General features: G+C 52.7%; 1 protein-coding gene across 1 annotated transcript in view; it reads right to left on the reverse strand.

The window, feature by feature from the left end:
- The window catches only part of LOC121560054 (epidermal growth factor receptor kinase substrate 8-like), a gene marked incomplete at its 3' end in the record, with an annotated part of 56,521 nt that overhangs the window by 25,659 nt on the left and 12,255 nt on the right, over positions 1-18,607 (reverse strand). The window lies entirely within an intron of this gene.

An 18,607-nucleotide genomic window follows, 5' to 3' on the forward strand; every position in this document is an offset into this window, starting at 1 on the left:
GAGAGATAGATAGATATATAGAGAAAAAAGAGAAATAAATAGATAGAGAGAGAGAAAAACAGACAGTGTGTTTATTTGTGTCAGTAGAGGCAGGTCTGGGTGTGTGTGTGTGTGTGTGTGTGTGTGTGTGTGTGTGTGTGTGTGTGTGTGTGTGTGTGTGTGTGTGTGTGTGTGTGAGCCAACCATGTTGACTTCTGTCACTGTGTTGACAGGAGGAGGGGACATGGTAGTGTTGGGTAGACAGCAGGACGTACATTGACAGGAGGAGAGGACATGGTAGTGTTGGGTAGACAGCAGGGCGATCATTGACAGGAGGAGGGACATAGTAGTGTTGGGTAGACAGCAGGACGTACATTACCGACAGAGGAGAGGACATGGTAGTGTTGGGTAGACAGCAGGACGTACACTGACAGGAGGAGAGGACATGGTAGTGTTGGGTAGACAGCATGAGCATTACCGACAGGAGGAGGGACATCGGCAGTGCTGGGCAGACAGCGGGAGCCTACATTGACGGAGGAGGAGACATGGCTAGTGTTGGGTAGACACTGTGTGGACGATACTGACAGGAGGAGGGGACATGGTAGTGTTGGGCAGACAAGCGGACCATTACCGACAGGAGGAGGGGACATAGGCTAGTTTGGGTAGACAGCAATGACGTATACGACAGGATGAGAGGACATGGAGTGGAGACAAGAAAAACCGACTGACGGAAGAGGACATGGCAGTGCGTGGGCAGACACGCTAGGACCCATTACCGATTGGAGGAGGAGACATGGTAGTGTTGGGCAGACAGCAGGACGACATTGACAGAGAGGAGAGGACATGGTAGTGTTGGGCAGACACGTGTGATCTACACTGACAGGAGGAGGAGCATGGTAGACGTTGGGTAGACAGCTGTGAGCACATTGACAGGATGAGAGGACATGGTAGTGTTGGGTAGACAACGTGTGAACATTACTGACAGGAGGAGGGACATGGTAGTGTTGGGTAGACAGCAGGACGCTACATTGACAGGAGGAGGGACATGGTAGTGTTGGGTAGACAGCAGGACGTAATTGACAGGAGGAGGGACATGGTAGTGTTGGGTAGACACCGTGTGGACCAACTGACAGGAGGAGGGGACATGGTAGTGTTGGGTAGACAGCAGACGATACATTGACAGGAGGAGAGGACATGGTAGTGTTGGGTAGACAGCAGGACGCACATTGACAGGAGGAGGGACATGGTAGTGTTGGGTAGACAGTATGACTATACTGACAGGAGGAGGACATGGTAGTGTTGGGTAGACACGGAGGACGTATCACTGACAGGAGGAGGGGACATGGTAGTGTTGGGTAGACACCAGGACGTAACTGACAGAGGAGAGGACATGGTAGTGTTGGGTAGACAAGGACAACACAGACAGGAGGAGGGACATGGTAGTGTTGGGTAGACACGGACTACTGACAGGAGGAGGGACATGGTAGTGTTGGGTAGACAGCAGGACCAATACTGACAGGGAGGAGAGGCATAGTAGTGTTGGGCAGACAGCTGTGTGGACCATACATTGACAGGAGGAGGGGACATGGTAGTGTTGGGTAGACAGCAGGACGTACATTGACAGGAGGAGGGACATGGTAGTGCTGGGTAGACAGTCAGGACTACATTGACAGGAGGAGGGGACATGGTAGTGTTGGGTAGACACTGTGTGGACGTATTACTGACAGGAGGAGAGGACATGGTAGTGTTGGGTAGACAGCTAGGACGATACATTGACAGGAGGAGAGGACATGGTAGTGTTGGGTAGACAGGCAGGACGTACATTGACAGGAGGAGGGGACATGGTAGTGTTGGGTAGACAGCAGGACGTACACTGACAGGAGGAGAGGACATGGTAGTGTTGGGTAGACACTGTGAGGACGTACATTGACAGGAGGAGGGGACATGGTAGTGTTGGGTAGACACTGTGGGACGTACATTGACAGGAGGAGAGGACATGGTAGTGTTGGGTAGACAGCAGGACGCTACATTGACAGGAGGAGGGGACATGGTAGTGTTGGGTAGACACTAGTGTGACGTACATTGACAGGAGGAGGGACATGGTAGTGTTGGGTAGACAGCAGGACCATTACTGACAGGAGGAGGGACATGGTAGTGTTGGGTAGACAGCAGGACTTACATTGACATGAGGAAGGACATGGTAGTGTTGGGCAGACAGCAGGACGTATACTGACAGGAGGAGAGGACACGGTAGTGTTGGGCAGACAGCAGGAGCATACATTGACAGGAGGAGAGGACATGGAAGTGTTGGGCAGACAACGGGACCTACATTGACAGGAGGAGGGACATGGTAGTGTTGGGTAGACACGGGACGTACACTGACAGGAGGAGAGGACATGGTAGTGTTGGGTAGACAGCAGGACGTACATTGACAGGAGGAGGGGACATGGTAGTGTTGGGTAGACAGCAGGACGTACATTGACAGGAGGAGGGACATGGTAGTGTTGGGTAGACAGCAGAGCAATACATTGACAGGAGGAGGGGACATGGTAGTGTTGGGTAGACAGCAGGGACGTACATTGACAGGAGAGAGGACATGGTAGTGTTGGGTAGACACTGTGTGGACGTATACTGACAGGAGGAGGGGACATGGTAGTGTTGGGTAGACACTGGGGACGTACATTGACAGGAGGAGAGGACATGGTAGTGTTGGGTAGACACTGTGTGGACGTACATTGACAGGAGGAGGGACATGGTAGTGTTGGGTAGACAGCGAGACGTACATTGACAGGAGGAGGACATGGTAGTGTTGGGTAGACAGCAGGACGTACACTGACAGGAGGAGGGGACATGGTAGTGTTGGGTAGACAGCAGGACGTACACTGACAGGAGGAGGACATGGTAGTGTTGGGTAGACAGCAGGACGTACACTGACAGGAGGAGGACATGGTAGTGTTGGGTAGACAGTATGGACGTACATTGACAGGAGGAGGGGACATGGTAGTGTTGGGTAGACACTGTGTGGACGATACATTGACAGGAGGAGGACATGGTAGTGTTGGGTAGACAGCAGGACGTACATTGACAGGAGGAGAGGACATGGTAGTGTTGGGTAGACAGTCAGGGACGTACATTGACAGGAGGAGGGACATGGTAGTGTTGGGTAGACAGCAGGGACGTACACTGACAGGAGGAGGGACATGGTAGTGTTCGGCAGACAGCAGGACCATACATTGACAGGAGGAGGGACATGGTAGTGTTGGTAGACAGCAGGGACGTACATTGACAGGAGGAGAGGACATGGTAGTGTTGGGTAGATATGTGGACGATACTGACAGGAGGAGGGACATGGTAGTGTTGGGTAGACACTGTGACGATTACACTGACAGGAGGAGGGGACATGGTAGTGTTGGGTAGACAGCGTGACGATACATTGACAGGAGGAGAGGACATGGTAGTGTTGGGTAGACAGCAGGGACGTACATTGACAGGAGGAGGGACATGGTAGTGTTGGGTAGACAGCAGGACGTACATTGACAGGAGGAGAGGACATGGTAGTGTTGGGTAGACAGCAGGACGTACACTGACAGGAGGAGGGGACATGGTAGTGTTGGGTAGACAGCAGGACGTACATTGACAGGAGGAGGGACATGGTAGTGTTGGGTAGACACTGTGGACGTACATTGACAGGAGGAGGGGACATGGTAGTGTTGGGTAGACACGTGGACGTACACTGACAGGAGGAGAGGACATGGTAGTGTTGGGTAGACATGTAGGACGTATACTGACAGGAGGAGGGACATGGTAGTGTTGGGTAGACAGCAGGACGTACATTGACAGGAGGAGGGACATGGTAGTGTTGGGTAGACAGCAGGACGTACATTGACAGGAGGAGGGACATGGTAGTGTTGGGTAGACACTGTGTGGACGTACACTGACAGGAGGAGAGGGACATGGTAGTGTTGGGTAGACAGCAGGACGTACATTGACAGGAGGAGGACATGGTAGTGTTGGGTAGACAGCGGGGGGCGTGCACATTGACAGGAGGAGGGGACATGGTAGTGTTGGGTAGACAACTGTGTGCTACATTGACAGGAGGAGGACATGGTAGTGTTGGGAGACAGCAGGACGTATATTGACAGGAGGAGAGGGACATGGTAGTGTTGGGTAGACAGCAGGACGTATTACTGACAGGAGGAGGGGACATGGTAGTGTTGGGTAGACAGCAGGGACGTACATTGACAGGAGGAGGGGACATGGTAGTGTTGGGTAGACAGCAGGACGCATTGAAGGAGGAGAGGGACATGGTAGTGTTGGGTAGACAGCAGGACGTACTGACAGGAGGAGAGGGACATGGTAGTGTTGGGTAGACAGCAGAGCGATACATTGACAGGAGGAGGAGGACATGGTAGTGTTGGGTAGACACGAGTGGACGTACATTGACAGGAGGAGGGGACATGGTAGTGTTGGGTAGACAGCAGTGAGCGTACATTGACAGGAGGAGAGGGACATGGTAGTGTTGGGTAGACAGCAGGACGTACATTGACAGGAGGAGGGGACATGGTAGTGTTGGGTAGACAGCGGACGTACATTGACAGGAGGAGGGACATGGTAGTGTTGGGTAGACACTGTGTGGACGTACATTGACAGGAGGAGAGGACATGGTAGTGTTGGGTAGACAGCGGACGTACATTGACAGGGAGGAGGGGACATGGTAGTGTTGGGTAGACAGCAGGACGTACATTGACAGGAGGAGGGACATGGTAGTGTTGGGTAGACAGCAGGACGTACACTGACAGGAGGAGGGACATGGTAGTGTTGGGTAGACAGCAGGACGCTACATTGACAGGAGGAGGGGACATGGTAGTGTTGGGTAGACAGCAGGACGCATTATGACAGGAGGAGAGGACATGGTAGTGTTGGGTAGACAGAGAGACTACTGACAGGAGGGAGGGACATGGTAGTGTTGGGTAGACAGCTGTGACGTATACTGACAGGAGGAGAGGACATGGTAGTGTTGGGTAGACAGGGACGTACACTGACAGGAGGAGGGACATGGTAGTGTTGGGTAGACACTGTGTGGACGTATTACTGACAGGAGGAGGGACATGGTAGTGTTGGGTAGACAGCAGGACTACAGTGACAGGAGAGAGGGACATGGTAGTGTTGGGTAGACAGCAGGACGTACATTGACAGGAGGAGAGGACATGGTAGTAGTTGGGGTCTGAGTGATGGAAGGTGAACGGAGAAGGCTGGAGCAACAATACACACTGTGTCCTGCCGGGCCGTTCCCCTCTCCACTGAATTTTCTGCCTCTAACCCTGTTGCAGGGCTGAGTCACTGGCTTGCTGGTGCTCTTTCATGCCGCCCCTGGGAGGGGTGCGCATCACTTGGAGTGGGCTGAGTTACTGACGTGATCTTCTGTTGGGGATTGGGCCCTTGGTTTGTGCTGTGGTGGAGACCCTGGGGTATACGCCTTGTCTCAGGATTGAAAGTTGGTGGGTTGGGGATATCCTCTAGTGGTGTGGGGCTGTGTTTGGACGGAGTGGGTGGGGTTATATTTCTGTTTGGCCCTGTCCGTTTGATGGGGCACAGTGTTGGAGTCCGGTTCAGCCTCGGTATTTATGATGCAGTAGCTTATGTGACGGGCAGGGATAGTTGGTAATGGAGTAATTTCCGTTATCAGAAGTCCGGGAATTTTAACATGCAATTGGTTTCTCTCTGGAGAACCTGAGCTCTAGGACCATACGTCAGACTACCGGGCATGATGACACCTGCTGTCCCCAGTCCGCCTGGCCTTGCTGCTATTCCAGTTTAAACTGCCCTGCCTTGGCAACAGTGGAACCCCTACCTGTCCCAGACCTGCTGTTTTAAACTCCTAGATGATCGCTATGAAAAAGCCAACTGGAGATTTATTCCTGAATTATTTGACCATGCTTGTCACTTATGCAGCATTTTTGAACATTTGGCATGGTTTGTTGAGAATCTCCACTCAAAGCAAGCAGAAGAGGACTGGCCACCTCAAGCCCTGGTTTGATTTAGGTTTTGCTTCTAGGGAGTTTTTTTTAGCCACCTGTGTCACACCCCATATACTAGCTGTTTGGGGCTTGTATTGGCTGGCTTGGTGTAAATGTTACTGAGAATTAGCTGGATGTAAGAAATACTACATAAAATAAAATTGATTGATTGATTGATTGATTGATTGTTGGGTAGACAGCAGGACATACTGACAGGAGGAGGGGACATGGTAGTGGGTAGACACTGTGTGGACGTATTACTGACAGGAGGAGAGGACATGGTAGTGTTGGGTAGACAGCAGGACGTACATTGACAGGAGGAGGACATGGTAGTGTTGGGTAGACACGTGGTGGACGATACATTGACAGGAGGAGGGACATGGTAGTGTTGGGTAGACACTGTGTGGACGTACATTGACAGGAGGAGAGGACATGGTAGTGTTGGGTAGACAGCAGGACATACATTGACAGGAGGAGAGGACATGGTAGTGTTGGGTAGACAGCGTGACTACACTGACAGGAGGAGGGACATGGTAGTGTTGGGTAGACAGCAGGACCCATTACTGACAGGAGGAGGGACATGGTAGTGTTGGGTAGACAGCAGGACTATATTGACAGGAGGAGGACATGGTAGTGTTGGGTAGAACGGGACGATACATCGACAGGAGGAGAGGCATGGTAGTGTTGGGTAGACAGTTGACGATACTGATAGCGAGGAGGACATGGTAGCATTGGGAGACAGCATGAATATGACAGGAGGAGGGACATGGTAGTGTTGGCAGACACTGTGCGACTACATTGACAGGAGGAAGGACATGGTAGTGTTGGGTAGACAGCAGGACGTATACTGACAGGAGGAGGGACATGGTAGTGTTGGGTAGACACGTGAGGAGTACATTGACAGGAGGAGGGACATGGTAGTGTTGGGTAGACCAGTATGACCTAATTGACGGAGGACATGGTAGTGTTGGGTAGACAGTGGACGTACATTGACAGGAGGAGGACATGGTAGTGTTGGGTAGACAGCTGGACGTACATTGACAGGAGGAGGACATGGTAGTGGTGGTAGACAGAGGACTACATTGACAGGAGGAGGAGACATGGTAGTGTTGGGTAGACAGCTGGTGGACTCCATTAATGACAGGAGGAGGACATGGAGTGTTGGGTAGACACAGGACGTATACTGACAGGAGAGGGACATGGTAGTGTTGGGTAGACAGCGGACGTAATGACAGGAGGAGGACATGGTAGTGTTGGGTAGACAGCTTGGACTTACCATTGGAGGGAGGGGACATGGTAGTGTTGGGTAGACAGCATGACGTACACTGACAGGAGGGAGGGGACATGGTAGTGTTGGGTAGACAGCAGGACGTACATTGACAGGAGGAGAGGACATGGTAGTGATTGGGTAGACAGCAGGACGTACATATGACAGGAGGAGAGGACATGGTAGTGTTGGGTAGACAGCAGGACGTACATTGACAGGAGGAGGACATGGTAGTGTTGGGTAGACAGCTGTGCGCATATGACAGGAGGAGGGGACATGGTAGTGTTGGGTAGACACTGTGTGGACGTACACTGACAGGAGGAGGGGACATGGTAGTGTTGGGTAGACAGTGCGTAAGCATTACTGACAGGAGGAGGACATGGTAGTGTTGGGTAGACAGCGGAGGACGTAACTGACAGGAGGAGAGGACATGGTAGTGTTGGGTAGACAGCAGGGACGTAACGACAGGAGGAGAGGACATGGTAGTGTTGGGTAGACAGCAGGACCGATACATTGACAGGAGGAGGGACATGGTAGTGTTGGGTAGACAGCAGGAGTCATTACTGACAGGAGGAGAGGACATGGTAGTGTTGGGTAGACAGGTGGACGTACATTGACAGGAGGAGAGGACATGGTAGTGTTGGGTAGACAGCAGGACGATACTGACAGAGGAGGGACATGGTAGTGTTGGGCAGACAGCAGGACGTACATTGACAGGAGGAGGGGACATGGTAGTGTTGGGTAGACAGCAGGACGTACACTGACAGGAGGAGGGGACATGGTAGTGTTGGGTAGACAGCTGTGTGACGTACATTGACAGGAGGAGAGGACATGGTAGTGTTGGGTAGACACTGTGTGGACGTACATTGACAGGAGGAGGAGGACATGGTAGTGTTGGGTAGACAGCAGGATCTATTATGACAGGAGGAGAGGGACATGGTAGTGTTGGGTAGACAGCAGGATCGACTACTGACAGGAGGAGGAGGACATGGTAGTGTTGGGTAGACAGCTAGGACCACACTGACAGGAGGAGGGGACATGGTAGTGTTGGGTAGACAGCAGGACGCATACTGACAGGAGGAGGGACATGGTAGTGTTGGGCAGACACCGGACCTACACTGACAGGAGGAGAGGACATGGTAGTGTGGGTAGACACGCGGGACGTACATTGACAGGAGGAGAGGACATGGTAGTGTTGGGTAGACAGCGAGTGACGTAACGACAGGAGGAGGAGGACATGGTAGTGTTGGGTAGACACTGTGGAACGTACATTGACAGGAGGAGAGGACATGGTAGTGTTGGGTAGACAGCAGGACCTATTACTGACAGGAGGAGGGACATGGTAGTGTTGGGTAGACAGCAGACGATACATTGACAGGAGGAGGGACATGGTAGTGTTGGGTAGACAGCAGGACGCATACTGACAGGAGGAGAGGACATGGTAGTGTTGGGTAGACACGTGGGACATTACTGACAGGAGGAGAGGACATGGTAGTGTTGGGTAGACAGCAGGACGCATATTGACAGGAGGAGGACATGGTAGTGTTGGGTAGACAGCTAGTGCGGAGAGAATGGAAGGTGGGATGGTGACCATTACTGACAGGAGGAGGGACATGGTAGTGTTGGGTAGACAGCAGGACGTATATTGACAGGAGGAGAGGACATGGTAGTGTTGGGTAGACAGCAGGACGCATTGACAGGAGGAGAGGACATGGTAGTGTTGGGTAGACAGGACGTACACTGACAGGAGGAGGGACATGGTAGTGTTGGGTAGAACAGGACGCAAGCAGGAGGAGGGAAGGAGTGTGGGTAGACAAGCAGGGACACACTGACAGAGGAGTGGACATGGAGTGCTGGGCAGACAGAGAACCATACTGACAAGAGAGGACATGGTAGGGAGACAGAGTGATCCATTACTGACAGGAGGAGGGACATGGGAGTGTGGGCAGAAGAGACATAGAAAGGAGGGACAGGTAGTGTTGGGTGACAAGCGGACTATATGACAGGAGGGACATGGAGTGTTGGTAGAAGAGACACAGACAGGAGAGGGAATGGTAGGTTGGGTAGAAGAGACAGGAGGAGAGGACATGGCAGTGTTGGGCAGAAGACATACTGAAGAGGAGGACATGGTAGGGTTGGGTAGACAGAGATCTATCACTGAAGGAGGGACATGGTAGTGTTGGGCAGACAGCAGTGTGATCAACTGACAGGAGAGGGGACACGGTAGTGTGGGTAGACAGCAGGACGTACTGACAGGAGAGGGGACATGGTAGTGTTGGGTAGACGCAGGACGAATTGACAGGAGGAGGGGACATGGTAGTGTTGGGTAGACAGCTGGACGTACATGACAGGAGGAGGGACATGGTAGTGTTGGGTAGACAGCAGGACGTACATTGACAGGAGGAGAGGACATGGTAGTGTTGGGTAGACAGCAGGACGCACATTGACAGGAGGAGAGGACATGGTAGTGTTGGGTAGACAGCAGGACGTATTATTGACAGGAGGAGGGGACATGGTAGTGTTGGGTAGACACTGTGTGGACGTACACTGACAGGAGGAGAGGACATGGTAGTGTTGGGTAGACAGCAGGACGTACATTGACAGGAGGAGGGGACATGGTAGTGTTGGGTAGACAGCAGACGATTACATTGATAGGAGGAGAGGACATGGTAGTGCTGGGGCAGACAGAGGACCCATACTGACAGGAAGGACATGGAGTGTTGGGCAGACAGCAGGACATCACTGACAGGAGGAGGACATGGTAGTGTTGGTAGACACTGTGGACGTATACTGACAGGAGGAGGGACATGGTAGTGTTGGGTAGACAGCAGGATCATTACTGACAGGAGGAGAGGACATGGTAGTGTTGGGTAGACGGACGCATACTGACAGGAGGAGGGACATGGTAGTGTTGGTAGACAGCAGACCTATCACTGACAGGAGGAGGGACATGGTAGTGTTGGGTAGACACGTGTGGACGATACTGACAGGAGGAGGGGACATGGCAGTGTTGGGTAGACAGCAGACGTACACTGACAGGAGGAGGGACATGGTAGTGTTGGGTAGACACTGTGTGGACGACATTGACAGGAGGAGAGGACATGGTAGTGTTGGGTAGACACGTGACGCAACTGACAGGAGGAGAGGACATGGTAGTGTTGGGTAGACACTGTGTGGACGCATACTGACAGGAGGAGGAGGACATGGTAGTGTTGGGTAGACAGCAGGACCGTACATTGACAGGAGGAGAGGACATGGTAGTGTTGGGTAGACATGTAGGACGTACATTGACAGGAGGAGGGACATGGTAGTGTTGGGTAGACAGCAGGACATACATTGACAGGAGGAGGGACATGGTAGTGTTGGGTAGACAGCAGGACGTACACTGACAGGAGGAGAGGGACATGGTAGTGTTGGGTAGACAGCAGGACCATACTGACAGGAGGAGGACATGGTAGTGTTGGGTAGACAGCAGGACGGATATGACAGGAGGAGGGACACGGTAGTGTTGGGTAGACACTGTTGTGACCATACTGACAGGAGGAGGGGACACGGTAGTGTTGGGTAGACAGCAGGAACATTGACAGGAGGAGGACATGGTAGTGTTGGGTAGACGTGGGAATTACTGACAGGAGAGAGGACATGGTAGTGTTGGGTAGACAGAGGAGTACACTGACAGGAGGAGAGGACATGGTAGTGTTGGGTAGACAGCAGGACCTACACTGACAGGAGGAGGGGACATGGTAGTGTTGGGCAGACAGCAGGACGCATACTGACAGGAGGAGAGACACGGAGTGTTGGGTAGACAGCAGGACATTGACAGGAGGAGGACATGGTAGTAGGGTAGACACTGTGTGGACGTACATTGACAGGAGGAGGGACATGGCAGTGTTGGGTAGACAGCTGTGATCCACACCGACAGGAGGAGGGACAGGCAGTGGGGCAGAAGGACAACTGACAGGAGGAGAGGACATGGTAGTGTGAGAGCGCAGGATACATTGACAGGGAGAGAGGACATGGTAGTGTTGGGTAGACAGCAGGATATCATGACAGGAGGAGGGAATGTAGTGTTGGGTAGACACAGTGACTAATGACAGGAGGAGAGGACATGGTAGTGTTGGGTAGACACTGTGTGATCGTATATTGACAGGAGGAGAGGACATGGTAGTGTTGGGTAGACAGCAGGACGTATATTGACAGGAGGAGGGACATGGTAGTGTTGGGCAGAATAATGAAGGAAGAGGCTGGGCAGACACCTGAGCTACGACAGGAGGAGGGACATGGTAGTGCTGGGTAGACAGCAGGACCAATATGACAGGAGGAGGGGACATGGTAGTGTTGGGTAGACACGACGTAATTGACAGGAGGAGAGGACATGGTAGTGTTGGGCAGACAGGGACGATACATTGACAGGAGGAGGGGACATGGTAGTGTTGGGTAGACACTGTGGGACGTACATTGACAGGAGGAGGGGACATGGTAGTGTTGGGTAGACAGCAGGACGTACATTGACAGGAGGAGAGGACATGGTAGTGTTGGGTAGACAGCAGGACGATTACTGACAGGAGGAGGGGACATGGTAGTGTTGGGTAGACACCGTGCGGACATATGACAGGAGGAGAGGACATGGTAGTGTTGGGTAGACAGCAGGACGATACTGACAGGAGGGGGGGACATGGTAGTGTTGGGTAGACAGCAGGACGTACACTGACAGGAGTGAGGGACATGGTAGTGTTGGGTAGACAGCAGGGCGATACATTTGACAGGAGGAGAGGACATGGTAGTGTTGGGTAGACACTGTAGGACCATAATGACAGGAGAGGAGACATGGAGTGTGGTAGACACTGTGAAGACTGGAGAGGACAGGTAGGGAGAGGACCATACTGACAGAGAGGGGACATGGTAGTGTTGGGTAGACAGCGAAACAGGAAGAGACAGTAGATTGGAGAGCAGACATGGGAGGGGACATGGTAGTGTTGGGTAGACAGTAGGACGTACATTGACAGGAGAGAGGACATGGTAGTGTTGGGTAGACAGCAGGACATATGACAGGAGGAAGGACATGGTAGTGTTGGGTAGACAGCGGACTATTACTGACAGGAGGAGGGACATGGTAGTGTGGGTAGACACGAGGACGATAATTGACAGGAGGAAGGACATGGTAGTGTTGGGTAGACAGCCGGGATCGCATACTGACAGGAGGAGGGACATGGTAGTGTTGGGTAGACAGCGCGGACGTACATTGACAGGAGGAGAGGCACATGGTAGTGTTGGGTAGACAGTGGGACGTATACTGACAGGAGGAGGGGACATGGTAGTGTTGGGTAGACAGAGCGATCCATTACTGACAGGAGGAGAGGACATGGTAGTGTTGGGTAGACAGCAGGAGCGTACACTGACAGGAGGAGAGGACATGGTAGTGTTGGGTAGACAGCAAGGACGCATTACTGACAGGAGGAGAGGACATGGTAGTGTTGGGTAGACAGCAGGACGTATACTGACAGGAGGAGAGGACATGGTAGTGTTGGGTAGACACGTGTGGACGTAACGGACAGGAGGAGGGGACATGGTAGTGTTGGGTAGACAGCAGGACGATACTGACAGGAGGAGAGGACATGGTAGTGTTGGGTAGACAGCAGGACGATTACTGACAGGAGGAGGGACATGGTAGTGTTGGGTAGACACTGTGTGACGTATTACTGACAGGAGGAGAGGACATGGTAGTGTTGGGTAGACAGCGGACGGTACACTGACAGGAGGAGAGGACATGGTAGTGTTGGGTAGACAGCAGACCTATATGACAGGAGGAAGGGACATGGTAGTGTTGGGTAGACAGGGGCGACACTGACAGGAGGAGAGGACATGGTAGTGTTGGGTAGACAGCAGGATGCATACATGACAGGAGAGGGACATGGTAGTGTTGGGTAGACACTGTGTGGACGCATACTGACAGGAGGAGGACATGGTAGTGTTGGGTAGACAGCATGACCCATACTGACAGGAGGAGGGACATGGTAGTGTTGGGTAGACACCGTGGACTCATTACTGACAGGAGGAGGGGACATGGTAGTGTTGGGTAGACAGCAGGACGCATTACTGACAGGAGGAGGAGGACATGGTAGTGTTGGGTAGACACTGTGTGGACGTACACTGACAGGAGGAGGAGGACATGGTAGTGTTGGGTAGACAGCAGGACCTACATTGACAGGAGGAGAGGACATGGTAGTGTTGGGTAGACAGCAGGACGTATACTGACAGGAGGAGGGGACATGGTAGTGTTGGGTAGACAGCAGGACGTACATTGACAGGAGGAGAGGGACATGGTAGTGTTGGGTAGACAGCAGGACGGACATTGACAGGAGGAGGGGACATGGTAGTGTTGGGTAGACAGCAGGACGTACATTGACAGGAGGAGGACATGGTAGTGTTGGGTAGACAGCAGGACCATACTGACAGGAGGAGAGGACATGGTAGTGTTGGGTAGACAGCAGGACGACATTGACAGGAGGAGGGGACATGGTAGTGTTGGGTAGACAGTGTATGACATTACTGACAGGAGGAGGGACATGGTAGTGTTGGGTAGACACGGGACGTATACTGACAGGAGGAGGGGACATGGTAGTGTTGGGTAGACAGCGCGGACGATACATTGACAGGAGGAGAGGGACATGGTAGTGTTGGGTAGACAGCAGGACGTACATTGACAGGAGGAGGGGACATGGTAGTGTTGGGTAGACACTGGGACGTACACTGACAGGAGGAGAGGACATGGTAGTGTTGGGTAGACAGCAGGACGTACACTGACAGGAGGAGGGACATGGTAGTGTTGGGTAGACAGCAGGACGTACATTGACAGGAGGAGGGGACATGGTAGTGTTTGGGTAGACAGAGGACGTACTACTGACAGGAGGAGGGACATGGTAGTGTTGGGTAGACAGCAGGACTGCATGACAGGAGGAGGGGACATGGTAGTGTTGGGTAGACAGCAGGACGCTTACTGACAGGAGGGAGGGACATGGTAGTGTTGGGTAGACAGCAGGACGTACATTGACAGGAGAGAGGGACATGGTAGTGTTGGGTAGACAAGGACGTATACTGACAGGAGGAGGGACATGGTAGTGTTGGGTAGACAGCAGGACCACATTGACAGGAGGAGGGGACATGGTAGTGTTGGGTAGACAGCAGGACATTGACAGGAGGAGAGGACATGGTAGTGTTGGGTAGACACTGTGTGGACGCATTACTGACAGGAGGAGGGGACATGGTAGTGTTGGGTAGACAGCTGTGACGCACATTGACAGGAGGAGGGGACATGGTAGTGTTGGGTAGACACGTATGGACGTACATTGACAGGAGGAGGGACATGGTAGTGTTGGGTAGACACTGCGGGACGTACATTGACAGGAGGAGGGACATGGTAGTGTTGGGTAGACACTGTGTGGACATTACTTGACAGGAGGAGAGGACATGGTAGTGTTGGGTAGACAGCAGGACGTACATTGACAGGAGGAGGGGACATGGTAGTGTTGGGTAGACAGCAGGACGTACATTGACAGGAGGAGGGACATGGTAGTGTTGGGTAGACAGCAGGACGTACATTGACAGGAGGAGGGGACATGGTAGTGTTGGGTAGACAGCAGGACGTACATTGACAGGAGGAGGGACATGGTAGTGTTGGGTAGACAGCTGGACGTACATTGACAGGAGGAGGGGACATGGTAGTGTTGGGTAGACAGCAGGACGCATACTGACAGGAGGAGAGGACATGGTAGTGTTGGGTAGACAGCAGGACGTACATTGACAGGAGGAGGGGGACATGGTAGTGTTGGGTAGACAGCAGGACGTACATTGACAGGAGGAGAGGACATGGTAGTGTTGGGTAGACACTGTGTGGACGTACATTGACAGGAGGAGAGGACATGGTAGTGTTGGGTAGACAGCAGGACGTACATTGACAGGAGGAGGGGACATGGTAGTGTTGGGTAGACAGCAGGACGTACATTGACAGGAGGAGGGGACATGGTAGTGTTGGGTAGACAGCAGGACGTACATTGACAGGAGGAGAGGACATGGTAGTGTTGGGTAGACAGCAGGACGTACATTGACAGGAGGAGAGGACATGGTAGTGTTGGGTAGACACTGTGGGACGTACATTGACAGGAGGGGGACATGGTAGTGTTGGGTAGACAGCAGGACGTACATTGACAGGAGGAGGACATGGTAGTGTTGGGTAGACAGCAGAGCATACTGACAGGAGGAGAGGACATGGTAGTGTTGGGTAGACAGCGGTGACGATACATTGACAGGAGGAGGGGACATGGTAGTGTTGGGTAGACAGCAGGACCATACTGACAGGAGGAGAGGACATGCAGTAGTGTTGGGTAGACAGCAGGACGTACATTGACAGGAGGAGGGGACATGGTAGTGTTGGGTAGACAGCAGGACGTACATTGACAGGAGGAGGAGGACATGGTAGTGTTGGGTAGACAGCAGGACGTACATTGACAGGAGGAGGAGGACATGGTAGTGTTGGGTAGACACTGTGTGGACGTATACTGACAGGAGGAGAGGACATGGTAGTGTTGGGTAGACACAGTGTGGACGTACATTGACAGGAGGAGGGGACATGGTAGTGTTGGGTAGACACTGTGTGGACGTACATTGACAGGAGGAGGGGACATGGTAGTGTTGGGTAGACAGCAGGACGTACATTGACAGGAGGAGGGGACATGGTAGTGTTGGGTAGACAGCAGGACGTACATTGACAGGAGGAGAGGACATGGTAGTGTTGGGTAGACAGCAGGACGCATTACTGACAGGAGGAGGGACATGGTAGTGTTGGGTAGACACGTGTGGACGTACACTGACAGGAGGAGGGGACATGGTAGTGTTGGGTAGACAGCAGGACGTACATTGACAGGGAGGAGAGGACATGGTAGTGTTGGGTAGACAGCAGGACGTACATTGACAGGAGGAGGGGACATGGTAGTGTTGGGTAGACAGCAGGTGACCTACATTGACAGGAGGAGAGGACATGGTAGTGTTGGGTAGACAGCGGGGACATTACTTGACAGGAGGAGGGGACATGGTAGTGTTGGGTAGACAGCAGGACGTACATTGACAGGAGGAGGGGACATGGTAGTGTTGGGTAGACAGCAGGACGTACATTGACAGGAGGAGAGGACATGGTAGTGTTGGGTAGACAGCAGGACGTACATTGACAGGAGGAGGGGACATGGTAGTGTTGGGTAGACACTGTGTGGACGTACATTGACAGGAGGAGAGGACATGGTAGTGTTGGGTAGACACTGTGTGGACGTACATTGACAGGAGGAGGGGACATGGTAGTGTTGGGTAGACACTGTGTGGACGTACATTGACAGGAGGAGGGGACATGGTAGTGTTGGGTAGACAGCAGGACGTACATTGACAGGAGGAGGGGACATGGTAGTGTTGGGTAGACAGCAGGACGTAACACTGACAGGAGGAGGGGACATGGTAGTGTTGGGTAGACAGCAGGACGTACATTGACAGGAGGAGGGGACATGGTAGTGTTGGGTAGACACTGTGTGGACGTACATTGACAGGAGGAGGGGACATGGTAGTGTTGGGTAGACAGCAGGACGTACATTGACAGGAGGAGAGGACATGGTAGTGTTGGGTAGACAGCAGGACGCATATGACAGGAGGAGGGGACATGGTAGTGTTGGGTAGACACTGTGGGACGATACTGACAGGAGGAGGGGACATGGTAGTGTTGGGTAGACAGCAGGACGTACATTGACAGGAGGAGAGGACATGGTAGTGTTGGGTAGACAGCAGGACGTACATTGACAGGAGGAGAGGACATGGTAGTGTTGGGTAGACAGCAGGACGTACATTGACAGGAGGAGGGGACATGGTAGTGTTGGGTAGACAGTAGGACGTACATTGACAGGAGGAGGGGACATGGTAGTGTTGGGTAGACAGCAGGACGTACATTGACAGGAGGAGGGGACATGGTAGTGTTGGGTAGACAGCAGGACGTACATTGACAGGAGGAGAGGACATGGTAGTGTTGGGTAGACAGCAGGACGTACATTGACAGGAGGAGAGGACATGGTAGTGTTGGGTAGACAGCAGGACGTACATTGACAGGAGGAGGGGACATGGTAGTGTTGGGTAGACAGCAGGACGTACATTGACAGGAGGAGAGGACATGGTAGTGTTGGGTAGACAGCAGGACGTACATTGACAGGAGGAGGGGACATGGTAGTGTTGGGTAGACAGCAGGACGTACATTGACAGGAGGAGGGGACATGGTAGTGTTGGGTAGACACTGTGTGGACGTACATTGACAGGAGGAGAGGACATGGTAGTGTTGGGTAGACAGCAGGACGTACATTGACAGGAGGAGGGGACATGGTAGTGTTGGGTAGACAGCAGGACGTACATTGACAGGAGGAGAGGACATGGTAGTGTTGGGTAGACACTGTGTGGACGTACATTGACAGGAGGAGGGGACATGGTAGTGTTGGGTAGACAGCAGGACGTACATTGACAGGAGGAGGGACATGGTAGTGTTGGGTAGACAGCAGGACGTACATTGACAGGAGGAGAGGACATGGTAGTGTTGGGTAGACAGCAGGACGTACATTGACAGGAGGAGAGGACATGGTAGTGTTGGGTAGACAGCAGGACGTACATTGACAGGAGGAGGGGACATGGTAGTGTTGGGTAGACAGCAGGACGTACATTGACAGGAGGAGGGGACATGGTAGTGTTGGGTAGACAGTGAGGACGTACATTGACAGGAGGAGGGGACATGGTAGTGTTGGGTAGACAGCTGTGTGGACGTACATTGACAGGAGGAGGGGACATGGTAGTGTTGGGTAGACAGCAGGACGTACATTGACAGGAGGAGAGGACATGGTAGTGTTGGGTAGACAGCGGGACGTACATTGACAGGAGGAGGGGACATGGTAGTTTGGGTAGACAGCAGGACGCATTACTGACAGGAGGAGGGACATGGTAGTGTTGGGTAGACAGCAGGACGTACATTGACAGGAGGAGAGGACATGGTAGTGTTGGGTAGACAGCAGGACGTACATTGACAGGAGGAGGAGGACATGGTAGTGTTGGGTAGACAGCAGGACGTACATTGACAGGAGGAGAGGACATGGTAGTATTGGGTAGACAGCAGGACGTACATTGACAGGAGGAGGGGGACATGGTAGTATTGGGTAGACAGCAGGACGTACATTGACAGGAGGAGAGGACATGGTAGTGTTGGGTAGACAGCAGGACGTACATTGACAGGAGGAGGGGACATGGTAGTGTTGGGTAGACAGCAGGACGTACATTG

This window comes from Coregonus clupeaformis, unplaced genomic scaffold (genome assembly GCF_020615455.1).
Source record: "Coregonus clupeaformis isolate EN_2021a unplaced genomic scaffold, ASM2061545v1 scaf1746, whole genome shotgun sequence".
Lineage (NCBI taxonomy): Eukaryota > Metazoa > Chordata > Actinopteri > Salmoniformes > Salmonidae > Coregonus > Coregonus clupeaformis.